Raw genomic sequence first — 22,599 nt, forward strand, 5'->3', positions numbered from 1 at the left:
TGTAGACTGCTTTCCATCTATTGGGTAGTCGGGTAGAGGGTCCTCATGGACAGTTTAACACATCATTCTTTGATTTTTTTTTTAAATTTTACTTTTGTATATGACAGAGAGATACATCAAGAGAGGGAACACAAGCGGGGGAGTGGGGGAGGGAGAAGCAGGCTTCCCGCTGAGCAGGGAGTCCTATGCGGGGCTCAATCCCAGGGCTCTGGGATCATGACCTGAGCCAAAGGCAGACACCTAATGACGGAGCCACCCAGATGCCCCTACTCATTGTTTTCCTTATTTTTCTTCCCTTTAGCTTTCGTCACTCAGCTTTTTATCTGCTGTATTCATGGCAAGGTGAGCCTTGGAAAATGAACAGTGATCAAAACAGACACGTTCTAGAAAGAACCTTCTGTTTGATCAAGAGTACATCTTCCTATTTTTGCGTGCCTTATGTACAGTAGCAGACGGGAAGTAAGACCCTGTTGAGAGCTGGAAGAATGGAAACCTCCGCAGAATCAGAATAACCTTTCCAAGACCGGCTGTCTCAGACTTCTGCTTGGCGTGCTTCTTCCCATCGTCCCTTTCCTGAGGTCCCTTTCCTGAGAGGCTTGGCTCGGCTACTGAGTCACCAGATAAAACACAAAGGCTCCAGACGCTTTTTGCACTCCAGTTATAAGTATAAAGGAGAAAGATCAAACCACTCAGGGAGGGACGGTTTTTGCTCATGAGCTGGAAAAAGGGTGGTGGGGGTCAGTCTCTGCCTTGGCCCTTGTCACCATCACCAGGGAGCCAGAGGACTCTGAAACGGTCCCTTGATGGTCTTTGGTCGAGTCTAGAGAATGCAGCCATCCCCAGCAGCAGGATGCTGCCTGCCCCTGGTCCAGCTAAGAGGGACTCCTGTCTGGGCTCTGGGCCTGCTCAGCATCCTCTCTCCGTCAGGGGCAAGCTCAAGACTCCCTGGACATCCTAGTGCTTGAGGACCAGGGACGGGGCCCTAGACAACACAAGGGTTGATGGAATTCACAGGCCAAAGTCACCAGTGGGGCACTGGACCGTCAGGCTTGAGACCTCTCGTCACCCTTGGCCTGGACGATGGTGGGGCCCCATGCCCCATGCCCTTGACTTGCTTAGACAACACAGACATGAACTTGTTTGATTTTTGCACGGGTGCGTTATTGGTGATGAAGTCATGCTGACTTACTGTGGGTTTCGGGGAGATGTCCTGTGGCAGAGTGCTAATAATGACAAAAATAATCATAAATTTAAAAATAACAATAAAAATCAGCAATGTGAAGATTGTTTTCAGAGCAGGGGAAGAAGCGAGAGGACAGCTGAGTGTCTTTTCCAAACGGTTGGGATATCTGACTTCTTGGAGTCTTTTTCAGGAAGTGAGCATTGAACGCCTTACTCCAGGGGGTGGTGGGTTGTGTCTAGTTCTCCTGAGGGCGGCGTGCTCCATCCTTCCCTCTCCCTGTGTGCTCAGGGCCACCCCTTCCTCCTCGGTCCCCTGGGCTTCCGTGCTCCCTCCCCCTCATGGGGACTCCTCCCCGCCTCCAGGTGAACAGCAGGCTGAGCAGACCCCATCCACCCCTGCCCAGACACCCCTGCCTCACCTCGGGGCAGACAGTGATCTGGCTCCCAGCGCGTTGATGAAACAGAAAACTAACATCCTTGGCCAAATGCTGGGGCTCCTGCTTCAGGGAACTTGTAAAAGCAAGAGTGGTTTAGTTTTCCAAGGCGAAGTCATTCACTCCATCTCCCCCAGAGGAGAGGGGACATGGCAAGATTGCTTCTCACCAGCGACCAGCTCTCATCTAAAAGCACCTTTTTAGAAACAAAATGATTTTATGGATAATTTATCCAGTTAGCCATCATGAAGGCAGTCGCTGGAGTAGAGAACATGGCAGTGAACATCAACTACGAAGACCAGTGGGAAGTCCCAGGGGAAACAGAAGATGGCATTTAGACATCATTATCTGCACAGGCCACCACCCCGTCACCCTGAGGCAGGTGAGCGCTAGGTCACCCACAGGAGGAGACGCCCACAGGACCCGCCAGCAGAGTACGAGTTGCGCACTTGTGAAATGGTGCCTTTCAACTCAACAGGTAACGGGTTCCTACGGCTCATCAGTCCTGCTCAGTCCCTGGGCTTCCCGATGGCTCCATGACGGCGCTGGGCTGCTAGGGTAGGCTTTTGTCCTTCCTGCCTTTTATCCACAAATGACCTAAGGCTCTTGAAGGTGGCAGAAGTGACTTGAACTCATGTTTGTTGTCAAGAAGATTTTGCTAATGTTTTTCAAATTTACGATTACTGTGATTATGTTTTTCAGTACAGATTTGAAGACCGGAATGGAGAAAACAGAAAGGATTAATGAAACAGGAGTGAGATGTATATGTCACGTGCAAAGTGGGGGTGGGGCTCTGGCCGTGCAGTAATTGGCCCTTTGTGCTGAGACGTGTCTATGTCACAGGTGGAACACCAGGCATGGGACCTTTGCTAAGACCAAAGGTATCTCAGGCCTTCAGAATGGTAAGTCAGATGAGCTTTGCATTTCTAGTTTGTGTGCTTTCTTCTCTCTTAAACATCATTCTTGGAGTTTATGGGGGTCAATTCTGGGTGAAACCCAGAAGCAGAAAAAAGTCATTGGAGCTTTGCCTCACAGTATTCAACAGGCAAGGTAAGTTGTTACCTTCGTCATGAAAGCCATGGGCTTTCCTCTGGGAATCCTGTCTTTCTGTCTACCTCTGGGCTTTCTGTCTACCCTGGTTATTCATTTTTAAAGATTTATTTACTTATTTTAGAGAGTGAGAGAGTGGTGGGGGTAGGTGGGGCAGAGGGAGGGGAGAGAATCTTAAGCAGGCTCCAGGCTCAGCTCAGATCCTGATGCAGGGCTCGATCTCACGACTCTGAGATCATGACCTGAGCTGAAACCAAGAGTTGGATGCTCAAGTCCCTTAGCCACCCAGGCACACCTACCCCATTTATTGAGCACGCATCTTCTGGGGGCTGCAAACACCGTCCTGCCAATGAGCCACTGCAGGCAAGGCCCTCCCCTGCGCTCAAAACATTCAGGACCCGCAGTGCATTATGTTTGGGGTCAGTTCCAATCTGTTCCCTGTTCTTCTCTAACAATAAGAACCTTGAAGTTCACAGCGTGGAGGGAAAGTGACACGTAATCAATGACTGTGCGAATGAATGAGCGAGTGAATCAAGAACCCCGCGCTGAGCTTGCCCTTACTGGTGAGGGGAACAAGGGTGCTTCCTTGCTGGGAGACTAGATGAGCCAGACTTCGTGCAGAACTGTCTTCTGCCTCCTTTTCAAGAGTTACGTCAAAGAGAAGAAAGTGACCAAGCAACCTGATGCCAGTTTCGAGATCTGTATCCAGACCAGCTGTAGGAAGAGACAGTAAGGCTGCCACCTCATGTGTACGCTGTCCAGTGTCTACTGCTGAGCACGTTCAGAACTCAAGTGAAAAATACGTGGGAAAGCGCCCAGAATTCTGCAGCTTGCTCTCACTGACTCACGGAGGCTGAAAGGGCAGGGACTGTTGTTACCTCTTAAAGGAGGAAGCCAGAGGTGGTTCCGCGGCTGCTGAATTCTGCAGCAAAATGATGACACCCGGAGGCTTTCCTTGGTCTTTGCATTCCAGCACACCAGTAAACTGACTCCCTCATGATCTCAGTGTGGCTGCAGAGCCTCCAGACATCACCCCAACACACGGCTCCGTGTCATTCTCGTGCATCTCGTTTTAACCATGGAAGAAAATCTCTCCCGCGGTATGAAAGTTACCCTATAAAACCCCATAATTCTCTTTTGGTTACCTCGTTTCATAATTTGCTGCTGGGGGCAATAATGTTGGGATGACATCTCTGTATGTACCCCCCACCCCGTCCCCACACAGAATAAATCCTTGTAAAATAAGATAAAAAGAAAATGCATAGTTTGTTGGACTCTAGGGCTGAGTGAGCGATAAATGTTTTTCAAAAAGAAAGGATACTACAGATCGTGGTCATTTTGGTTTGTGAGCATGAGTTCTTTATTTTCTTTAGATGGGACAGAAGGTTTTAGGAGGAGACAAACAAAAACCTTTAACCCAAGTAACATCAGCATGAGACAAGTTGCATTTCAGTATCCTGTCTTCCTCCGTGTCCCGTGCCACCAGATAGCATGGACAGGAGGCTGTTTCTTGCATGATTTCTGTCTGTGCTATTGGGTAGCAATCCGCAGAGGAAATGAATGGCATCACCTTGTATGGCCAGAAACCATCTACGGAGCCTGCCTTGACCTCCCCATTGGAACGGGCACTGAGTGAAAAACCCAGCGGTTGTCCCCAGAAAGGAGAGAGTGTGCTTCTAGATTCTGGAAGAATAGCAGAGCCCTAAGATACATTTTTTTAAAGATCCCACCCACTGGGTTCTATTCTAATCCCAGCTCAAGATACAAGTAAGCAGAAAACCGCATGCCGCTATCTTCTTTGGAAACCCGTCTTCCTGCGGTCTCTGTTCGCAGGGGTTTCTGAATCCAGAAACCCTTCTGGCGTTGGAGCAGAAGCAAGGGTTGTCTATTAGCTGGAGGCCCATGGCGTTCTGCAGAGCGGGAGCACAGAGATTGGGATGCCAGACTGGGTGTGGAACCTGGGGGGAGGGTCACCTGGAGAGGCCCCGGTCACCCCCTGGGAGGGTGTGACTTTCGGCAGCGCTGATGCAAAGTTTAACATTGAGGCTGAGAAGCAGCAGGATGTGCAAAGATTTGGAAGCATTTCCTGCCGTGGGAGGAGGAAGGGAGGCCAAGTGCCCGGAGCCTAGACTTGCCCTGCGGCCCATTCCATGCGGTGGCGGCCCGCACTTAGAACGCCAGGGCCGCCCAGCTCCGATGTCTTGTGAAGGCCAAGTGAGTCCATCCAGGGAAGCCCTCAGTAAATCCGTCTTCTTCCCTCGTGCGCGAGGGCTCTCTCCTCTCTCTTCCTCTGCCCTACCGTCCACCCACCGGACACGGAGGCCTTGTGCATGGGGCTCGGCTCCTCCGGAACCTCTAGGTCCCTAGATGTCCCCGATCAGCTCACTGGGAGAAGGGTCATGCTCTTTCTGCCCCCCTGGAGGCTGTTGTCTGGGGGGCTCTGTCACTCCTGGAGTGCGGGGTGGGGGTGCCCCCAGTCCTGGAACTTTGGGGACTCTGCTGGTCTGGCTGACAAGGCACACAGAGTCCTAGGCTACACACACACATTTACTTGTAGGCACTTGTGCAAAAGGGGGAGACCGAAATAATAGTTTAAATATAATTCCACCAGCTGTTCACTCTGAGACATCTGCTGTGAGGAGCCGGAGCATGGGCGAGGCAAAGGGGCTCTCCTGGGTGAGTCGCAGTTTGCTCAGATGCTCAGGGCCCAGGCACCTCCCACATGTGCGACGCTGGGGTCTCAGGGTCTGGAGGGAGTGTGGTCCTTCCCTCCCAAGAGCTATGGCTTAGGTGCTTTGTGTCTGGCTTAAGGCATATTCAGAGTTGTTTTTTTTTTAAACAGTGACTCATTTTCTTTCTTTCTTTCTTTCTTTTTTAACCTTTTACTTTTCTTTTTTTACCTTTTCTTTAAGCCTTATGTTAATTTTTTACTTTTTTTTACCTTATACTTTTTTTTTTTTAACCTTATGAACACTCAACTCTGCTGTAATATTCAACTGCATTCACCTTTAGTAAGGCTTTCTAAGAACTTAACCTATTTTGAAGATTCCAGGAGGCAATGCTGTTTGACAGGACCTGATGTGTGTGGGAGCTCTAGGTCTCTGGCGGTGGGGACCTAGTCGATAGACTTCGTGGTGATGGAGACAAGCCACAGATCCAGTCCTGGATGGGTGCCACCCTTAGTGAGCCAGGAAGGCCAGGCAAACCGTCCACTGCTAAGACACAAAGCAACATCAGAGACAAACTGGAAAAAAAAAAAAAAAAAAAGGGTGGCTACTTCCGGCCCCACCATGGGTTCATCCTTGTGCCCTGCATTGTCTTCGAAGCAAAAGGCTTTCTCCTCAGCTGAAATTTGGGTTTGATTTTATTCTGTAAATTTTGAGTTACTTCGAACATACTAAAATGGGTACACTGTGGTGCCAGTATCTATTGATCTCACGTCTGGCTTCGTCACAGATGTACATTTTGCCATTATGGCTTCGCAACATGTTTTAGGAGGCGGGAAACAACACACAGACGTGGTTGACTTGTTGGCTTGTTTCCTGTAAGGAGCTGAGCCTCCAGTGGCTGTGTGAAGGGCCATTCCAGACTGTGCCGGGGGGATTCTCTGGGGTCTTCCAATCCTTTAGTTTCTGCTTCCCCTCCCTGTGGGGCTGAGCGCTGGTGGCAGGTGGCCTGCTCTCATACTGCCTCCCCCCACGGGGCAGCTCTGACTCAGACAGGAGCTCCTCGAAGCCTCCCCTCCCTGTCCCCCATCCTCCTGGGCGCTGGCCACTGCTTGAAGGTGCACCTTCCACTTCTGGAAGGTCTCAGCCTGCGAGGGGCTTCCCCAAATGCAATCCTCTCCAAGCTGCACCTGGACAGACATCTTGCATGGAACTGTCACCTCAAGGTCATCTCTTTTACTTGTCAGTCCCCGGTCCCTGGGACTGACTACGTAGATGGATACTGAACACAAGCCTTGTTATGGTCCCTTTCTCAGGACCAGTTCAGGCCAGTCTCGGGGCGGGGAGCTGCTCCTTCTTCATTCTTTGTACTGTCCTCTGCCTTGGTTGGTGTTGTGTCTGTGTGAGGCTAGCCCCTAACAGGACTCCATTACCACTGGCCTTCGGACGTGGAGGGGGGCTGCACGGTTGAAAATGTGAGTACCACCTTCGACTTTCCAGAATCTTAACTACTAGCAGCCCACAGTTCACCGGAGTTCATACCACTCACATAAGCAGTGGATTAGCCCAGATTATGCCCACTGTATGTATCACGTAGTGTATTCTTATAATAAAGTAAGGTAGGGAAAAAGAAGACATTAATAAGGGGGAGAAAATACTTTGACAGGACTGGACTGTATTTATCGAAAAAGCCCACCCGCGAGTGGATGAGCGCAGCTCAGTCTGCGCTGTTCGGGCGGGGGTCCGGATGTCACCCGGGTCTTCGGCCCAGCGCGCACCTCTTTAACTTCTCCGCGGGCCTCTAGCGGACGTTGGATGCCGTCCAGATGCTGCTGTTGTCCTTGTTGTTCCGAGTGGATGTTGTGCTTTTTGTAAATGCCACAGGCCGTGCACTTCCCGGAGCAGGGAACCTCCCTGCTGTCCCACACGGAGCCCGGCACACGCAAATATGCTGTGGCCGTCGTTGGAGCCCCAGAAGCCGTTCTGTGTTCCAGAAGCCGATGCGGTCGAAGTGGATACCCGTTGTCCTTCCTGTTTTATGGCCTGCAGTTCACTGGGTAATTTTGCTGTTGCTCTAATACCTCCTTGTAGAAAGCAGTCAATTGCCTTGAGCACGGCTCAGAATAGATTGCTCATTAAATTGAGTTCCAGACAAGACTGCAAGGGTATTAGCCTGATGCTCCAAAGGAGCAGGAAGCCTCAAGGGCTTAGTGTGATTATTCATTTGCTAAATAACACAGACACACAATGGCTTAATTACAGTATTTTGCTGTGAAAAAGAATTGTAGTGATTTCCACATCAGAGCATCTCATTAATGAGATTTGCTAACTGTTATTGGCAATATTCGGAAATGCCCTTTTATTTTAAATCATTTTCTAAATTGCTAATGTCGTTTGTGGGAGAGGAGAGTCCCTAAAACCTCTTGTGGAGGTGAAATGTTAGTGATTCAGAAAATCCTCAATGTTAATTTCTTCCCGGGCGGCAAGACTTGATGGTGCGAAAAAAAATGCATTTTTGACATCTCTCTGCGTCTCCACATCATCAGTATTCAAGTCATTACAAGCATCAAGGATCCGAATGTAAAAGGAAAAAAAAAAATCCAAATGTGAGGGTTTTCTCCCTCAGGAGTGCACAAGCTCAAGTACGTTAACTATCCCGGGTCACACATTTGTTTCCCAGCCCTGCCACCTGTGACCTTCGTGGTCTGGTCAAGATATTTAACATTTGTGGACCCCCGTCTACTCATCTAGGATGTAACTAAGTTCTTTTACTGATTCAACACATGTAAAAGGCGTGCTCTGGGTTCTCTTCTAGGCACTAGGATTACAGCAGCAAAAATAGGGCTAGACCAGACTCCTGATGTGCAGGAGCTTATGATCTAGAGAGAGAAAGCAGAATATAGGCCCAAGATATGTCAAGCCCCCTGTAAAGTTTATGAGGCAAACAAATTTGGGGGATTTGGTTGAAAAATACTGGGGAGTTCCCGCTTCAAGGTGGATGGCCGGGGGAAGCCTTCTGAAGATGCCAATGTATTCGCAGAAGCTTGAACAATTAGTCACCCTTACAAATTTTGGAAGGAAAAGCAAAAAGACATTTGGAAGAACATTCCAGGAGGAGGGAATAATGAATACAGAACCTGGGGTAAAAGTTCATTGAGCTCTTAGAGGGACATCAAGCAATGAAATTCAGTGATTTCTACATTCCTGAACTAAATGCATACACACACGTACGTGTGTGCGTGTGCTTGCGCACACCTATTTTTTTTTTTTTTTTGAAGATTTCATTTCTTTATTCGTGAGAGGCAGAGAGAGAGGCAGAGGCAGAGGGAGAAGCAGGCTCCATGTGGAGCAGGGATCCTGGTGCGGAGCTCAATCCTAGGACCCACAGGCCATGACCTGAGCTGAAGGTAGACGCTTAACTGACTGAGCTGCCCAGGCGCCCTCATTATTTTTAAGCCCAGTTTCCGGGGCTCCATTTCCATCATGACTTATCTGCCTACACCCAACCCATCCCAGGTACCCAGTGTGTTTAGCCAACAGACAACAGAAGAATGAGAAAATTCTTCCAGTCAGACCTTCTTGTAGATCCCAGTCTCTTAATTCTCCTAAGAACTAGGGATTGCCAAGGAAATGGGTGGAATTTAAGGGATGTGATTTACCTGTGGTTTTGTCAGTTCTGAATATGAAAAGTGCAGACCTTAGACTCTGGTCCCCACAGACCCTGTTGTCAGCTGAGGGGCCCCTCTCTTGGCTAGTCCGTGTTCATGAAACAGCGCTGGTGCCGTAGGGACCCACAGTGGCTCCGTCCGCTGGTTCAGCCACGCCTCTGCCTGCCTGGTATCTGGAAGAATGTGTGAGAGAGTGTGGAACCTTGCACGTGGGAGTCCGCAAGGTGCGTCCCTCTCACCTTGGCTGTCCAGGTGCCATGGCTGTCTAGCTACTCACCCTCTTCCTTCCTCCTGGCATTGGTCACTTCCATACCTGTAGACACCTGGATTTAGGTCACACTCACAACAAGACAATGTCTATAAGAGCAGGAAGTATTGTCTTCAAGGTTTTTATCTCCAAGATCTGGAGCCAGAGGCTGTTACTGGACGAATGGGTCTTGTCATCTTGCCCCATGACATTTCACCACAATGTGCTCAGGGGGCCATGTGGGAAAGTGTGAATGGGAAAAAGAATTTAGAATTTACTTTAGAAAAAAGTAATTTCAAGTGATACCTCATAGGTAGCTATTACATTCAGATTTTTTTCTTCTTCTTTTTATAGCTTTATTGAGATAGAGTTGACCTGTCGTATTGTGTACGTTTCAGGTATAAACCATATAGATTTTATATCCGTACATACCCTAGTCCTTCCCTCTTTATCTGCAGTTTCGCTTTCCATGGTGTCGGTCACCTGCGATCCACAGGAGTCTGGAAGCTGGTGATGCTCCTTCTGGGGCTCCGTGGGGTCACTCGCAGCCGAACGCAGCACCACACGGCCATGTCATTCACCTCACTTCTCATCACGTGGGCATTTTGTCATCCACACCATCATTGTAGGAAGAAGGGTGAGTCCGGAAGCTACTCTGAGAGACAGAGAGCTCATGCACTTAACTTTCGTTTCAGTATGTTGCTATCATTGTTGGATTTCATTCTTCGTTCCTGTTGCTAAACTCCTACTGTGCTTGATGTAGAAACTAAACCTTATTGCACGTCTGTATACGTAGGAAAAAGCATGTATGTACGGTAAGTTTGGTACTACTCATGATTCAGGCATCCGCTGGGGGTCTTGGAACGGATCCCACACCGAGAAGGGGGTCCACTGTATTGCACAACGATGACCACAATTAGGTTATCAACATATTCATCATCTATATCATTATAAGTTTTGTGTGTGTGTATGTGTGTGTGTGTGTACTGAAAATTTTAAAAATCTACTCTATTAGCAACTTTCAGATACGCAGGAAAATATTGTGAACTGTAGTCACCTTGCTGAATGTCTTATCCCCGGCACGCATTCATCCTATAACCGGAAGGGTGTCCTTTGACCCCCTTCACCCACCCCTTCCCACCCTCTCCCCCCCCCCGCCGCCCTCCCCCCATTACGTCTGGCAACAACTAATCCATTCCCTGTTTCTGCGGGTTAAGTCTGTTTAGGCTTCGCGTGTTGGTGGAATTATTCAGCCATAAGAAAGTCGAGATCCTGCCTTTGACCCCTCTTGGATGAGCTCCATGTTGTTTGCTTGTCATCGGTTTTGCCATTGAAGTAAAGTCAGGTGTGCAGATAAGAGGCAGGGGCTGTAGAATCTTCCTTGAGTTATTTCATGAAGACTACAGGCTAACTTAATAAAGTCAAATTTCTGATAAATGGGTTTATTAACAATTTCCATAAAAATGAATGGGTTTAATCGCTTCAACTTAAAAAGGAGTGATTTAAAGGACCGTGATCTAATACACTTGCACTAATTTATTTCTGCTTTGTGAATTAAGAGCATAAAGCAACCTGCTTGATAATCCCTTGACAGACTAATAAATGAGAACCGGGTTTTTAAAACAGAAAAGTTGATATAATTAGAAAGCTATTAACTTTTTCTCCTACTCCAGCATCATGGAATAAGTAAGCCACGGGGGACCTGTCCTTCAAAATAATTAAATTTTCAAATTAGCTTTTTGGTTTAAGAATGATTTGATTTAATCATTTTGTTAAGTTGAAGTGTGTAACTGTGGCTATTTGGAAGCTAGTTCCTGGTTTTTTTTTTTTTTTCTCCCTTTAATTTTGGGAGCTTCAAAGCACGTATTTAGGGTTTACCATGCGCTAAGCTGGTGCCTCCTGCTAGGTCGGGTTTTTTGACCTGCACAGCACTCTGATGACATAGAGAGTAGTAGTGTTCCCATTTACAGGTGGGGACACTCGAGGCACAGAAAGTTGAAGTTACTTCGAGTCCTGGGGCTTGAATCCATGTTCTTAAGTGATTCTCTCCACTGTCCAGTTAAATAAATACATAAGCAGGTAGGAAAATAGAGATGGATATTTGACTAAATCTCAGGCAGCAAAAGCCAGAACCCTTGAGAGAGGGAGAATAGAGTGGCCCTTGACATTCCAGATTGGCTCCCCAGGTCCCCCTCTAGGATTCTGAGGGCAGATTCCATGGATTGACATTCCAGATTGACATTCCCCAGGTCCCCCTCTAGGATCCCAAGAACAAATTCCATGGGTTGACATTCCAGATCGATTCCTCAGGTCCTACTCTAGTAGGATACCAAGAGCAGATCCACCATTGGCTGAAGCACCTCTGGGTGTCTTTAGTGTTTCCCTCTTGAAGGTCTTCTTATTTTAGGAAGCCCTTATCATAGTTCTGCGTCTTGCTCATCCCAAAGGGACACTCTGTAAGGGTGCTCATTTCCCTGCCCTTGAACCTTGTGGAGGGCGTCCACACTCCTCATGTTTTCCATCTTTAAAGCCGGTGTCATAGGCCTGGCTCTTCTGCCTCTCCTGCATTTAAGGACCTTCTGGTTACACTGGGACCCCCAGGGTGATCCAGGCTCATGTCTCCCTCTCAAGGTCGTCTCCTTAGTAACTGTAATACCATCGGCAGTCTTCCCTCGGCTTTGCCATGTAGCCTGGCATATTCGTAGTTCCAGGGACCACGGCGGGGGTATTCAGGGGGGCAGTATTCTGCCAACCAGAGTGGGAGGACAGGGGCTTTCCAGGAGAAGCCACAGGGACACTTCGTGACTTGCACGAGGCCCCCTGAGTCGGGGCAGGGCCTCACCAACGCTGCTGTCCCTGTTTTGTCTCTACTCTATTTCCCCATTGAAATGATAAGATCTTCTGGGCTGGTTTCATTTCAGGCCATTTTTCAGTGAAAATACTCCAACCGCAAATCTTGAATGAAATGGCTGTCTAGAAATCGAGGAGCTTGGGCAGAAGGAAAAGGCTCATGGTTCTTTCTTTTACTTCCATTTGGGAATCGTGTGCCATTGTGCTGGTATCAAGAACTGAGTATCATCTTCCACGCCTTCCAACTGTGAGCTCCGATCCGTGTTTCCCATGAGATTTTCTCCACCGTCCGTGAGGCCACATTTGCTCTGGCAAACATTTTCCAGCAGTACCAAGCAGCCAAAACAAGGATGGTTTCCTAAGTCCCTGGCATTAAAGCACAATTTATTTTCTCTTTCAGTCACCATTTCTGGAAGGCAGGCACAAGTTTAAAATCCCAATTTGTTGGTTAGAGGTAGGGCCGCCCCGTGGCAGTCCTGTGTAACAGATCGTGTAAATGGATCTAAATGCGAGTTTCTTTGTTTCCTCTTATCCTCTGGACAGGAGCTACCAGGGCACTCTATGAGCTCTATCTTAAGGACATCTGTAATTGTTGCTAAGGTTTGCAGAGCAGTTGTAAACAGGAGATCACAGGTGATGTCATTTCGTAGCTGAGACGGGGGAGGTGGCTGGGTCGCCTTCGGGGGCTTTGCTTCTCCCCGGAGCTGATAAATATTAATAAGGCAGAAATACAAAATGCTGTGTATCCTTTGACAGCTTTTAAGTTTACCTTTCTCTCTGAGAATCTCTCTCTCTTTTTTTTTTTTCCTTTCTGTAAGTCAGTTTCTCTTACCATTATGGTTAATTTCTCTAAGTGCTCCTTCTCAGGCACAATGAATCCGGGGGAGGCGCTTTCTTGCCCCCCACACATACCATTGCCTGGCTGGTGATCTCCTGCATGGCGGGGCCATGGGACATCTTTCTGGTTGCTTCCCTGGGGTTGAGATTGAGTGACACCACTGTCTACAAGTGACAGTAAGTTCTCCATCAGTCCTCTTCTCCTCTCCCCAGGTCTTCTGAGTTTGGGGAACTTTCTGAGATGCGATGGCTCTGGAGAGGCAGCTGTGGCATTCTGCCCATCCCGAGAGTCAGCTTGGCTGCTGCGGCCCTCGGACGTGAACCAGGATGGAGTCGGTTCTACGGAGAATCGAGTGTGACTGTCCCAGGCTGATTTTGGCCTTGCCCGTCTGTAGTTGCGAGAGCTGTCATGGACTCTTTGTCTCAACCAAACGATACCTTCCAGTTAACCAGTTCAAGGGCAAGAGCACAGACCTACCTATGTCATTTCAGCAATAAGTATTCAGATGCCTTCTCTTTGCTAGAAGGCTTGAGGAGGATCTTAGAATTCTAACTGCCTCTGCCTTTTCTGCTTCATGGCGTCACTGTAATTCAGATACTCTGCTCCATGCGTTCTGGGGCGTGGTGCATCCTGCAGACGGCAGTCCTCAGAGGAGCAATATCCCTTACGTCACATTTGGGGCAGCTTCCTGAGCAGGCCTGCACTATGAAACTCTTCCCTTAAGCTATAGCGTAAACTTCACTTTGGTTGAAAATCATCTGAACTCTTCCTGCTGGGAATGTACCATGGGGCTCAGCTGGAAGGTCCCATGGCCAATCTTGTGGTTACACATGCAGCAGGTCACGTATGTCGAGAAATGTGCCCACAGGGGAGAATGCTACCTGTGGAACTTCTAGAGCGTGTGCTCTCTGGTCTGCATTTTGCCCATGGACGTGATCCCATTTAATCCTCACAAACTGCTGAGGTCAGCAATGCTGAGGTCCAGTTTCAGATGTGGTCACTTAGGGCTATCCATGGACTGGGTGATGGACACAGGGTTCAAAACCACATCTTACTCCAAAGTTCATGCTTTTTACCACATCTACAGGCTTCCTCCAAGGAGGACAGACTCTCCAGGGCAACGGGTCTGTAGATGAGGAACTGTTCATACGTAGATGTAAAACTGGGTCCAGCCTACCCTCCTGCTTCAAACAATGAGAAACATCCACAGCATGGGACATTAGGAAATGTAAATTAAGACTACAGCTAGAACAGCTGCACACGTGGTGGGTAAAGCCTGGGGCTGTGAAGACATTTGCCATCTGGGCAGGGGAGGGGAGGAAGGCCGGTTCTAACCATCAGGTGTTGATCAGAGCCAGAGCCCCGTTTCCGTGGCGGGCTGTCCAGCACTGTTGTGGGCCGCCTACGACACCGCCCGTGCAGGGACCCCCACCCACCCGCGTGCACCAGCCCGTGTGATGCAGGAGACGGGCCTTGCGGTGTCCCCCGCGGGGTCTCAGCGTCATCTGTGAAGTTATGCTGCGTGGAGTTACAGCCCCATGGAGCCGAGTGTGGGACAGAGCCTGGTTCCCAGGGGTAGGCGCTCCGGCTTGCCGTGGGCCTGCTGGCGGGAGCGGACCGTCTCCTCACTCCTTGAGAGAATCTTCTGTTTCATTCTTTACGCCTCACATCATCATGTTTTGCCCCCTCCGTACGCCGTGCAGTGCGATGACAGCGTGCCGTTAACGACAGGTGCTAGCCTAAATCCAGCAACTGAAGCGAGCCACAGCTGTACGCCCCCAGGTGTGCAGCAGCCACAGCGAGAGAAGCTTAGCCAGTGTCTCAGTCCATGAGGCTCCAGAGCAGCCCTGACTGCTAGAACGTTCTGCCATGATGGTCATGGTCTGGGTCCGTGCTATTCAATATGACAGCCACTGGCTCAGGAAGCTTTAGCCAGAGGGGACTTCACTCACCACCCTCTGGCCTGCCCCCCACGCCCAAATGGTTTTAGGCTGGTCTGGTATCACCACCTGGTGGTGACGTCCGGTTACCATCCTGAAGCAGCGTGAAAGGGCTCGGTCCAGACCCCTGGGCCCTTCAGGTGGTGCTGGGAGTGACAGAGACGGGTCCCTGCCCGTGTGCAGTCCTGGCTGAGGGTTGGGATGCAGACAGGGGGACTTGGGTGACCTCTGGAGCGCTGCCCGCCATGAGAACCTCACGTGCTGACACTGTCCTCGGGTCGCCGAGGGCAGCGACCCTGTGATGTTCCCACCCAGTCTATTCTTATCCCTCCCTGAACAGGACGAAACCAGCCGAGTGAAATTTAGCAGCTCACCTGAGGCCACACAGGTCGTTTCCAACTGTGCATAACCCGGGAATTCGCAGCGTAACCGCGACTCCCGTGATTACAAATGACAGCAAACCCAGCTCCTAATGGCTTGCTTAATAAAGATAATCACAGGCTCACGGAACTACAAAGCCCAGGCACCGAAGGAGCTGAAAACTTCTGTCCCCACAAAAACCTGCACCTGGATGTTTATCGCAGCTTTGCTCGCAACTGCCAAAACTTGGAAGCAACCAGGTAGGTGGATGGATAAACAGACTGTAGCCCGTCCAGACAACGGACTGTTATTCCTGGATGCCAAGGAATGAGCTAGCAAGCCAGGAAAAGACAGAAACCTCACGTGCATATTACAGAGCGAAAGAAGCCAGTCTGAAAAGGCTACTGACTGTAGGATTCCAACTCTGGGACATTCAGGAACAGGCAAGGCTCTGGAGACAGCCAAAGGAGCCATGGTTGTCAGCACTGATGGGGAGGGATGGCAGCTGGGGCACCGGGGACTTGGGGGGCAGTGAAACTCGTCTGCGTGACGTTCTAATGGTAGACGCATGTCATTACCCATCTGCCAAAACTCCTACAACATGTGAGAGTGAGCCTTGTCTGGTGACCATCGTGTGTCACTATAGGTTCATCGATTATAGCAAGTGTCCCACTCTGCTGAGGGTGTTGGTGATGGGCTCTGTCTGCGTGGGGGCGGGGGCAGGACATGGGAAAGCTCTGTACTTGCTGCTCTCTTTTGTGGTGAACCTCAACCTTCTCTAAAAAGTCAAGTCTATGAGGGGCCCCTGGGTGGTCAGTCGGTTAAATGTTCAACTCTTGATTTCCACTCAGGTCATCATCTCAGGGTCGTGGGATCAAGTCCAGTGTGGGGCTCTGCTCACCAGGGAGTCTGCTTGAGATTCTTTCTCCCTCCCCTCTGCCCATCTCTGTCTCTCTCTAAAATAAATCTTTTTCCCTTTAAATAAAGTCTTTAAAACGGAGGCATAACTGGACCCAGGGTCTAAATGTTCCCGTCCGTACCAACTCTTTGACCATCTTTTGGCTGACTTCCTGTGTCAGCTCCATCTCCAGCAGACTTTCTTTCCTTTTCTTTCTTTCTTTCTTCCCTCCTTCCTTCCTTCCTTTTTTAAAATTTTTTAATTTACTTATTCATCGGAGAGATAGAGAGCCAGCACAAACAGGAGGAACGGCAGGCAGAGAGAGAAGCGGGCTCCTCCCTGAGCAGGGAGCCTGATGCGGGACTTGACCCCAGGACCCTGGGATCATGACTTGAGCTGAAGGCAGATGCTTAACTGACTGAGCCCCCCTAGGCCCCTCTCGGCCCCCCTCCAGCAGACTTTCTTTGTATACCGACAGCTGGAAGCCCCTGGCTCACCTCCCCATAGCTCTAAATCCCAGAACAGAGAGATGCTCTTCACCTACAACTTTTAACCTCCTGCCTGCAACTCCCTGCCCTAAGCGGTCTGTGGGCATCTCCACCCACGTGGATAGAATGATCTGATGGGCAGGGCGAAGGCCCCGTACCCCCTTCTGCACTTGGGGAGCAGGGACAACCCTACCCACACTGTGTGGAAGCGGGGGAGGGGACTGGGATGAGAAGCCGTCGGGACCAGCTCACATATCCAGCCCGTGTGCCTGAGCCGTGGTTTGTGAGTGGGTACACTTTTGCGTAGAGCAATTTCACGGCTGGTACCAGCCTCCAGGCTGGAAACATTTGGCTCCAGGCACTCAGGAACTGTTTGCTTACTGTGAATGAGCCCAACAGAGATTCTAGGGAGTTTCCTAGGTAGATCACAGCGGCGAGTTTTATTGTGCGAATCTGGACAGAGGCCTCAGAAGGAGAAGCCGTCCATGATGCTGTCCATTTGGAAGTTGCACTTGTAATTAAAAAATGTGGCTTCATGACCATTTAACCCGTCGGTGACTAGCTTGCAATTTCTGAAAGCGTTTTCAAAATGTGATCTTGGAAAGAAAGGAAAATGTAGGCTTGCCAAGATCCCTCCTGCCATCATTTTGACTTCACAAGGGCCCGGGTATGTTAACGATCTCCTGTGGCAGGGAGCTAGCCTGCTCTGTGGTGTAGGGACGTGTTCTTCTCAAATGGCGGAGAAAATAATTAGAGGGACAATAAATACAAATGTAATTCAAATGAGGCTATTAAGAATTGAAGCTTGACGTTTCACTGTTGAGCATTATTAGTCATATGTGTAACAAGCCACCGCACTAAAAACAAAATGATGATAGATCAACTAGTGTAAAATAAAACGTCTCATTCACCCTGCATGGAGTTCGCCGCTCCCCTTTCTTGCTAATCAGTCTGTTAAGCATGATAGCCATTCTTGGCCAGTGGTGTCTCATCAGGCTCAGAGTATGGTTATCGGCAAATGTTACCAATATGTGGGTGTGACTCCCTGGCACATAAGTAGCGGAGATGAGGCCATCTGTACGCGGGTGACGTAAACCGCAGCTGGGCTGGTCCTGGGCAGGAGGGCTCTGAGGGCAGCATTCAGGGTCCCCTTGAGTTCAGACGGATTCTGGCTTCGGAGACCTGACTCCCCTGAGGGGTAGGAGGAGCCCTCAGGAGGGTCCTTGTCCCTGCGGCAGCAAACACATGGTGGGCATGGGCTGCTTGACTCTGAGTCCCGTCTCCATGCTCTGGGTGCTTCCATTCTGACTGTATTGGGTCCAGATGAGGCTGGGTGAGCTACACTGGGTGTGTCTGCAGGGGCTCCACAGGGCAGCCCTTCCTCCTCTTCAGCCTCCTACTTGTCTCTTCCCACCTACACCCTTGTGTTAAGAGTGTGCGTGTGCGTGTGTGTGTGTGTGTGTGTGTGTAGATTGCTCAGACATGATGTGCTGTTGCTACCTCAGGGCCTTTGCTCTTGCTGTTCCCGTGTCTCAAGCCCCAAGATTTCAACTCAGATGTCATACCCTCAGAAAAGCTTCCCTGCGTGGGATTCTACTTCTTCTGAGTCATTATCTCCTCCTTCACATCTTTGTGTTTGCATGATCTCGGAGTCGGCCTCGTAGACCAGTGGCTGAGGTCCAGCCACTTTGAAGTGTCAGTGACTGTAAATAACACAGGTTTATTTCTCCCTCAGACCATGGGGTCATCTCGGGCCAGCTGGGTGGCTCTGATCACCAGAGTTGGCCAAGGGACGAGGCTCAAGCAATAGCCACCGAGTTGAATGCTGCTGGGCCTTGGAGGGTCTTTAATGCAATGAGTGTGAGTGAGACATGTCGCTGCTGTTCACAGAGTAGTTGGAGAGCTTCCATGGGGCTCACCAGCCACGGGGGCCAGGAAGTACACTGTGCCAGCAAGGCGGGGAACTGGAGGTGTGTGGGGAGGAGCACTCAGGACGGTCAGGCACACTGCCTACGAATTACCTCCTCCCACTCAAGGAGCAGGGACCACTCTTGCCTCAGTCACCACCCTTGACCGCCTGTCTGGGATGCCAGTCTGTCCGAGGCGCGTGCTCGCGTGGGACCAGCAGTGGCAACTGGGGGTCCTCGGAGTCATGTCTCATCATAGAGGTGCTGACCTGGAGTTTCTCGGACCACCCTAACTTCAGATGTTCTGCTCCTTTAATAAGGCAATGCCTAAAAGACTACGTGATTGGATTATCTATATCTACAGTGCATGGTCTCTGCACTCTGGCCCCCTTCTTTGGCGCAAGTCAGTCAGCCTGCATCAAAGAGAGGACACATTTTTGCTCTGGGACTCAATAGAGTTTTTAAAGACGCTAGCTCCCAGGGCACTGACCTTGACTCTTGCCAGCTGAAGTAGAAATTCACTCTTTGTTGAGATGCTGGCTCCGTTTATATGCCAGTGTGCTCTCGACCCTCCCCCGTGGAGGCGAGTGGCCGGGAGAGGGGAGCGTGCTCCTGAGGGCAAAGGTCAGGCTCCCCCATGGCCACTGAATGGCCCACAGCCCCTCATTAGTGCAGAGAGGATGGCGCCGGGCCAGCTCAGCCAGGAGACGGGGCGTCACCTTTCATTCTGGGGCTCATTAGTGGTCTCCGTCCTCCAGGTCTGGCCTGACACCAACTCCCATCCAGACTTTGTCACTACCTGGCATCTCTGTCATGTCGGAAGATACGCTACTGAGGCTGTCCCCGAAAACCCCCTCTCCAGCTCTGCCAGTGCGCTCCCGATCACTGAGTGGACTTGTCCCCTCTCCTGGAACCCAGGAAAACAGTTCCCCAAGTAATGAGCGCAGAGGCCATTTCTCACTCCAAACCAGTTTGGTTTTCCGTGACAAGAGGGAAGCATACCACTTTGATCACCATGTGTCATCACCTCCTACATGCATTTCAGTCCTAATTACTCAGTCGGAACAAATGAATTCTTTCTCATTGAGCTCTTGCCGGTAGGGCGATGGGCACATTTCCACATAAAATATTTTGGGAGAGCTGGAATGGATCCAATCAGCAAAGGAGAAGTAGGAGAGTCACAGACACATCGTCTTTCTACCTGCCTGGTTAGACTGAATTACTTTAGAATAATTATCCTTGGCCGGTGGTTTGCACTGGGGCCATTTTGTCCCCAGGAGGTCATTGGGCGATGTGTAGACACACTGCTGGTTGTCACGCTGGGATGTGACTGGCATCTAGTGGGTAGAATCCCGAGGAGTGCTGAACATCCTACAGAGCCCAGGGCAGCACCCGCCTCCCGTCTTACCAAAAATAATTATCTGGCCTATCATATCAGTAGTGCCCAGGTTGAGAAACCCTGTCCTCTAAAAATGAGTTTGAGGCTTTTGTAATTAACACAATGAACCCAGGAGGAGATGTGACCGAATTATTGGATTTTCATTAATTGAAGACAGAGTATTTCATTTCTTCTGAAGGAGAGCTCATCACTTAGGACTATTTACACACTTTGGGTTTACAAGAGCCAGCAAATCCCTTCCATTGAATTTCTGCCCAGATGAGAAGTGCTGGAGAGACCCCAGGTTAATTGAACATTATAAGAATTCTGATTTGATTTTTTACTCAAATGGCGTTCAGAACGCCACTCCACTTGTGGGCTCATCCTAACTCTCTCCCTAAATCCTCAAGCTTCCTGGAACTGGAGGCACCATTGAGGTCTTTCTCTGTACCCCAGTGTCCTTGCACTCAGGGGATGTGCAGGACACACCCTTTCTTTGAATTACAGTTTTTGAGTAGTTCCTTTGTGCTTGTTTTCCTGAATCTACGTGTATATGTACATGTGTGTGTACACATGCACACATGTGTACATGTATGTATATATACATACACAGGCACACACATACATCTTAGTCTGGTGTTTAATTTCTTTGTTCTAATGACATTTAAATGATCACCGGTGGTTCCTGGGATTTCTGCTGTGCCAGGAGAAAGCTGACTATGTCTGCCCCTTTTGATCCCCCCTGGGAATTGTCATTTTGATTCCCCTTCTCAGCATTGAGTCAATTCTAACAAGGCCTGCCTTCGCAACATGAGAATTTAATTGCTTGCTTTGCTGGTGGACATTAAGTCATCCTTCTTTCTGCTATGATATTCTTCCCATATACTTATCTTAGGTGATTTCCCCTACCTTTTGAGAGTAACAGATATTTATTGAGCATTAATTGCCTCACAGCATCGCAGGGGATTTAGCAACAAACTTGAGCTGGTCTTTGCTTTCAGTAGGTTGAACACATGGCCTCCGCAGGCCCCGAGACGTCAGTACATCCAGCCTTCATGCCCCGGAGAGGAAGTTGATTCCAGGTCCTACAGTCTTCCTTTGTGCTGGGGCTGGCTACTCATGGGTGCTTAGTAAACGCTCCAGGGAAAGGTCACTGCACCAGCAGCACGGATCCCCATTAAAGGCAGGGACCCAGCCTCATCCTTGACCACTTGAGATGTCCATCTGCCGGCCTGACTGTTGTCTCCCTCTGGACGGTGGAAATCTCTGCTTCTGTTAAGGGGCAGTGGGGATTAACTTGCGTCAAGAGCCTGAACAGGGGAGTGTGGGGAGAAGCTGGTGGACACAGACCCAAGACGAGGACAGGGGTGTGGGCAGTGGTGGGCCCCCAGGCGGGGGCTGGAAATTTGAACTGACGGTAAGACCAAGGGATTTAACACAGGGAAGTGAGTTTCCTCGGATGCTCACTGCGGAGCCTTCACTCCTCATTCGTTCCTTCTTCATTCTTCATTCACTTATTCTCGATATAGTTATGGAGTGCCCACTCTGGGTCAGCCACGAGTAGGGGAACAGCAGCCAACACGGTAGAGAAAATACCTGTCCCCATGAAACCTTCCACCCGGCACACGATAGACATAATAAGGGAGTAAAATATCTGGGATGTTAGATGGCAACCTCTCTGCAGCGGAAACAAAGCAGGCATAGACTTGGGTGGGGGAGTAGGGAGTACCAACCCAGGGAAGGCGATTTTAGGCGAAGCCACCAGGAAGATCTCACTTAGAAGGGGTCTTGTGAGTGAAGAGCTCCTTACCAGGTATGTGACATGCAGAATGTTCCACCCATTCTGTGGCCTGTACTAGTCGGCTTTTATAAGTATTTCCTGGGTAGAACTAACTGCGGGCTACTGATGGTGCCGTGTGAGCTGCTAAGGACAGATGGGACTTGCAGCTGCTCTGGCCAGTGACGCCGTAGCAGTCATGTCATGCGTCACCCCCGGGTCAGGGCTTTCCTTGGCTACTGGAGAACCACCACAGTTCCTTCTCCCTTTGGGCCAGACTGAGTGTTAGGGCTCTGCATGGTGGATACCCTTTGTGCAGAAACAGGATGAGAAGGACCATGCCCACTTACTCATTGTAGGTGCATTGCCTTATCTTTGCTGGCTTAAGAAACACAACACTTCTGACCTAAAGCAGGGGTGTGGGGGAACCGGGGGACAGCCGTGGGAGACAGCGTCTTCACTGTATTACTGCTGTATGCCCTTGGAAATTTTAATTCAAAGTATCACTAAATTAAACAAACTCTAATGCCGATTCCCCAGTTCCTGGCTTGAGCAAACCCAAAGCATCCACCCCAGGGACAAAGAGATTACAGACTGACACCCATTTGTTGCAAACTCTGTCAGGGTCTATCACATTCTTTCTTAAGTCAGTAAGCTCAGATTTCACATTCCACATTAGTAGACTCAGAAATAGCTATGCTTCCAAGGGATATATAAATTATTATGCATGATAAGAGCCTTCATTCAGGACATTAATGGAGAAATTGGAGAGACGGGCAACACCTACAGGCGGCATTTAGAGAATCCGTGTAAGATGATTTCTGCACCTCCCTTTCCTGGAAGGCTTTTGGGATGTTGCCAAAGACCGAGATTGGAAAAAAAAAAAATATGCAACTGGGTCAACCGTCTTAACTGT

General features: G+C 49.6%; 1 long non-coding RNA gene across 4 annotated transcripts in view; it reads left to right on the plus strand.

The window, feature by feature from the left end:
• The first annotated feature begins 306 nt into the window (after positions 1-306).
• Positions 307-22,599, plus strand: part of LOC116572034 — a 61,615-nt gene continuing 39,322 nt past the window's right edge. For 3 of the 4 annotated variants that reach the window (XR_004278095.1, XR_004278097.1, XR_004278096.1), the window contains exons 1-2: positions 307-2,518; positions 9,706-9,884. This is a non-coding gene — a long non-coding RNA (uncharacterized LOC116572034). The remainder of the gene's footprint in view (positions 2,519-9,705; positions 9,885-22,599) is intronic. The other variant, XR_004278098.1, reaches the window with a different exon arrangement.

Source organism: Mustela erminea, chromosome 13 (genome assembly GCF_009829155.1).
Source record: "Mustela erminea isolate mMusErm1 chromosome 13, mMusErm1.Pri, whole genome shotgun sequence".
In the NCBI taxonomy this organism is placed as follows: Eukaryota; Metazoa; Chordata; class Mammalia; order Carnivora; family Mustelidae; genus Mustela; species Mustela erminea.